At 37.7% G+C, this 5,571-nt stretch overlaps 1 long non-coding RNA gene across 1 annotated transcript; it reads right to left on the reverse strand.

The window, feature by feature from the left end:
• Positions 1 to 238: 238 nt before the first annotated feature.
• On the reverse strand, positions 239 to 5,332 carry LOC108674148. Its single transcript, XR_007157216.1, has 3 exons — positions 5,301 to 5,332; positions 4,554 to 4,667; positions 239 to 513 (listed from the first exon to the last, which is right to left on the reverse strand). It is a non-coding gene; the product is annotated as an uncharacterized LOC108674148 (long non-coding RNA).
• Between the last annotated feature and the right edge of the window lie 239 nt (positions 5,333 to 5,571).

Below are 5,571 nucleotides of genomic sequence, written 5' to 3' on the forward strand. Positions count from 1 at the left end.
CTGATGGCCTCTGGAAAGTAGATGCTGTTCAAACTTGCATTTTCGACACACATATCATCACACTTACAGCACAGCTGGGTCTTTTTCTGCTGAATGCCTACGCAGAAAATGTCTTTTCAAGTTCTTTTTTGTGGTACCAACATAATCACAGTCAGAGCACTGCAAAAGTATTTTTCTTGAATGTTTGCGGTAGACATGACTTTTCAAGCAAATTTTTGTGGTACAAGCATAATCACACTCAGTGCATAGTACAGGTTTTTTTGTTGAATGTTTGAAGAGGAAATGTCTCTTCAATTCCACTTTTGTGATACAACCATAATCACACTCAGAGCATTGTACAAGCTTATATAGTGGATGTTTGTAAAGGATATGACTTTTCAAAGCCCCTTTTGTGCTACAAGCATAATCACACTCAGAGCATTGTACAGGCTTATATGTGGAGCTGTACGCCCCAGAGACGCCAGCGCCGCCAGCAGCATCTCCTGATGCCGTTGCTGACCCACCTTTGACAAACTGAAACCAAAGACTGAAAATTACTATCACTAAATAGACACTCAACCTCATAAAACAACAAACGAACCAGTGCCATTACTACCCTCGTGTCAAAATCAATAACCAACACCTTCAACACCTTATGCTTGAACAAAACCCAAAAATCCTTTGCCTAACCTTGGATGTCATGCATGCTTTCACCAACCACCATAAACATGGCAGCAAAAGCCTCGAAATGGGATGGCATACTAAAAAAACTCTAAAAAAAACTCTGGACAATACCAGGACAACCTACACCTACAGCAAACCTCCTAAACTATCATCTCCAAATCAACTAATCTTGAGTCCTATCACGTAGTCCACTAACTCCACTAGCCTCCAAAAAGTTCAAAATATCACCTTGCATCCAATAACTGGTTGCAGCAGCACAACAGCCTAAAGACTTCTCCACTCTGAATATCGAATGCTTAAAAATTTATAAGTGAAGGAAAATTCACACAAATCCACCATATCTCTGTTGAACACGTTTTGGAGTCCAGCTCCATTGTCAGTTAAAAAATCTAGAACACAGATAAAATCAGAAGTTAATAGAGTAATATATAAAAAAAACACAGAAGGTGAAACCTAAAATTACAAGCAAAAGACAAAGTAATAAAGTAGAATTAAAACTATAAAAAATGCATAACCTATGCAAAAAAATACAGAAGTTAAAACCTAAACTTACAAACAAGACTGAGTAATAAAGTAAAAATTAAAACTATAAAAAAGGCATAACCTATCTATTCAAAGTTTTTAGTGGAAAAGAGCTGAAGGCTGCATTTACCAATTGTCTTCTTGATTTCAAGAAAATGATGTATAACAGATATGGCAATGACACCTTCTTTATTTTCAAGCATTCCTCTCATGTTAAACTTTTTTTTCATTACCTAAACTTGTAACATAATTCTATCAAATTTACAATGCAGCTTGAATCTATCATATAAATTAAATCAAGTCTGTAAAATTTTAATTTAGCTTGAATCTAATTCTTGTAGACCAACTGGAGGAGGGAGCTGTCATAGATGTTCTATACATGAACTTTGATAAAGCTTTTGATGACGTTGACCATTGGGTGCTATTTAGAAAGCTGAGGCTGTTGTGGGTAGGAGGAAGCCTGTTAGAATGGATTCACAACTTTCTTAGATTGAGTACAAGAGGTCACAATTGGAAACTCGACATCGAGAGAAGCGATGGTGACAGACGATACAAGAATGCTGATAAAGATAACAGATGACCTAGCCTGCGAGAGGTCACAGGATGACTACGATTACAGGACTAATCTACAATTGGGCCATAGTGAATAATATGCAATTCAATGGCACCAAGTTCGAAGTAATGAGATATAAAGTCTGCACAGAGACCAGGATGCCACATCGCTACTGACAACTGATGGCACAGAAATTGAGGATAAGCAACTAGTTTGAGATAGTTGCGAAAGGCATAGTTCGAAATAGTTGCGAAAGGCAGATAACTGATGGGGTGGATCTAGCGCATCCAGGAAATAGTTGCAAAAGGCAGACAATGGATGGGGTTGATCTGGCGGACATTTCGAACGAGAGAAGCAGCACCAATGGTTACACTCCTCAGAGCCCTCTTGCTTCCCTATCTTGAGTACTGTTGCCAGCTTTGGGCATCGTTCAAGGCGAGCGCGGTGTGGAAACTGGAGTCAGTCCAGGGGACCTTCAGGTACAGGATCAGCGGTATGAAGGAGCTGGAGCTGAACTACTGGGACAGGTTGAAACTCCTGGGATTGTCCTCATTGGAGAGAAGAGAGAGGTATACCATATTTTACACTTGGAAGATGATAAGTGGACTGGCTCTAAACTTTGAAAGTGAGTTCTCCAGAATAGTGATATATTACAATTAAAGGAGGGGGAGACTGTGCAGAATTCTCCCATTTAATTACCTAGCCACGGCCAGAGTAGCTCTATGGGAGGCATCACTGTCCGTGGCAGGACCAAAGCTGTTTAACACCTTGCTAAAGAAGCTGAGAGGAGGGGAGTTCAATCTCACGACATTCACCAGGCGACTGGACAAATTTCTAAAAAAGATCCCGGATTATCCAGTTATGAGAAACTACCCTCAGCAAGTGACAAGCAACAGCATGTTGCATCAGCTGGCCCAAAGGAAAGAAAATTGACGGAACAAGTCAAACAGTTTATCCGGGGCCCGAGGGTGGGAGACCTGCCTATCGATGACTTGGAGACGGAGGATGACGAAGGTGGCGCATCAGCAAGACCGTAGACTACAAAGTCCTAAACTCATCATAAAGTCATAAGGTGATAATATCTTGCCCTTTCTCAACTGCAATATTACTAAATCTAGTGGCTGCTTTCGGACATCTGTTTACCAAAAATCAACTTTCACAGGTCTTAATACCAACTTTTTTAGCTTTTGATCTTTTTTATTCAGGTTGCATGCGCTTTGAACACTATTTCACTGGAGCTTCTAAATTTGTTCTATTTTACATGCAATGCACACTGAATTTAAAATTTAGTGCAAGATCTTTTCCCTTGATGGATTTCCTTCTAGGCTGGTGTTTACCAAAATTAGGAAATTCATGTCCTAGCGATACAGTGAGGTTGTTCTAGAGCAATATAATAGGAATGGTGTTCATTGTTATTTTCCATACTTTGACCATGAATCCAGAGCTTTGTCACAAGAATAAAAGACTTGTGTATGAAATACTCCAAACATTAACATTCATATTTTATTTTGGAATAATTTTAAAATAGTCCATTTCTTTAGGTGCAAAGATGCCCTACCATTTTATCTGCAATTTTCTCTAGTTTATATTGATAGTTGTGCACAATGTGCATCTGCATACATTGGGAGGACCTCAGGGAATCTTTATTCTAGAGTTGCTGAGCATAAAGGGAGTTGTATGACTGGGCAGTTACTACTGTGCCCCTCTCATTTGGCTGTGCCACTCACTCCAAACAAGGCAACGTTCCAGTGTCCAACAAAGACTTTAAGGTTTTAGTTTCCTTTCTGGTATTTCCGATCTAGGTATTTTAAAATCATTGTATATTTTCAATGAGATACCTAGTTTAAATGCAGCCTTTAGCTCTTATCCAGTAGAAATTATGAATAGATAGGCTTTAACTATTTTTTCTCTTCACTTTCTTACTCTGTCTTTTGTTTGTAAGTTGAGGTTGTAACTTCTCATTTTTTAAATTTCAATTCCTTAACATCTGAATTTTATCAGTGTTCTAAAATTTTTTAACTGCCAATGAAGCTGGACTCTAAAACGTTTTTTTCAATAGAGTAATGGGTAATTTGTGTTGAGCTTTCTTTGTTCTTAAATTTGTAGTGAATTGGCAATTTAAGCATTCTAGTGACATTACAACTTATGTACAATCAAATGCTTACCACCAGATAACACACCAACCTCTTTTCCACCCAATAACTACAGCAATGTCTCCATCTGCAATACCCCTGCCACCAAATCACATGACAGAACCACTAATTCTACAATTTGGAACATTCTGTATGTCATTCAGCCAATGCTACCAAACAACATGGCCAGCACTACTCTTAAACGCCAACAACAGCCTCCACACCAATGCCACCAGAGGCATCATCAACTCATACCGTGAATCCAAGCAATTCATTTTCCATTCGTCCCATGCTGTGTGGTGTCGTTTATTACCAATTCCATCCGTTCTTGGATGTGATCTCAAATACATGAGGAGTGTGAGGATGTTACATTTATTGTAACAGGTTCAAGTGCATTCCCTCATCTTCCTTCACTGCATGAAATAAATATTTTGTTCCACGTTTTGATCTTGCTTAGGGTAACGGCATTACCATCAATTTTTGAAGATTAAAAATTAGGTTTCACTAGCAGGATTGAATTAAAAAATCACTTAATTGAATGAAAAGCACTTATTAAGTCATCAATTTTATCCTTAAATACCCACAATAAATTGAAACATCTGCAATCTTGAGGAACTGGGAAAATGTTTCAAATTTTTTAGTTATAGTGTGTATTAGTGAAAGCTAAAATTATGTATACATACCTGATTTAACAACAAAGCAGAAATGTCTTGTGTGGAGTTAAGGTGGACGTCTGGAGCCTCAACTTTTACTTCTGTCTTGCATGTTAAACCAGGAAGATGTTGATTTGGAGATGCCTGGGGAGAAGTGGAGGACAAAATTGAGGTGCTGACAGTGATACGTGCATTTTCAGATAGGATGTTATATACAACTACTCCCTGAAGTCTGCAAGTTCCAAATTTCCTCAAGAGCGCATGAATGTCATAGCATCAAAATTACTGGCTGTAAAAACGTTTCCTCATATTGATGCTTCAAGATACAAATGTTTTGCTTGCTAGTTTTCAAATTAAAATGGAAATATGAAAATAGGTGGCAATTATAAATGTTCTTAGCACTTGATTCTTTGTATTGTATTTAGGCAGTTTTGCATATTTCCTGCCAATAGAGGCCATCACATATCAGAGTTATTTGACTAGAGACAACTATGAGAAAAAAACATGAGTTTGATTTTAGAATAGCAATCCTAATGCAAGTAATTAAAAATCAAAGTTCCTAATTTATTATCAATTATCAAAGCAAGATGAGGGTGCTTCATACCTAATTATTATTGCTGAATATTTCAGACTTGACACTGGGTTAAGATTTGTCTCCTGATACCAAACTTGAAAATTTAATTATGGAAATAGCTTTCTGCATATTTTTACATGAAAATCTATGCAAAAATATTATATACTTTGCTTAACACTAATTTGCACATCAGCTCTGCCTACCTCATCTCCATATAAGAATGGTTCCTCTTTGATGGATACTTCTTCAGTTTCATCCTCAGGTTCCTCCTTGATGTAGATTGTAGAAACTTCGAGAACTGGTGGAGGATCAACATTTTCCAAGGCTGGAAAATATATGCATTAGTGTACTGGTACAACTGGGCTATGGAGCAAGATATCTAACAGTTTATATAATGCACACTAAATTAATGAGTCATGTGAGCTTTAATTCAAAAATAGCTAATATCACTCTGATGAGCGAGACTAATGAGGC

The sequence above is a fragment of the Hyalella azteca genome, unplaced genomic scaffold (assembly GCF_000764305.2).
Source record: "Hyalella azteca isolate HAZT.00-mixed unplaced genomic scaffold, Hazt_2.0.2 contig2016, whole genome shotgun sequence".
Classification (NCBI taxonomy): Eukaryota; Metazoa; Arthropoda; class Malacostraca; order Amphipoda; family Hyalellidae; genus Hyalella; species Hyalella azteca.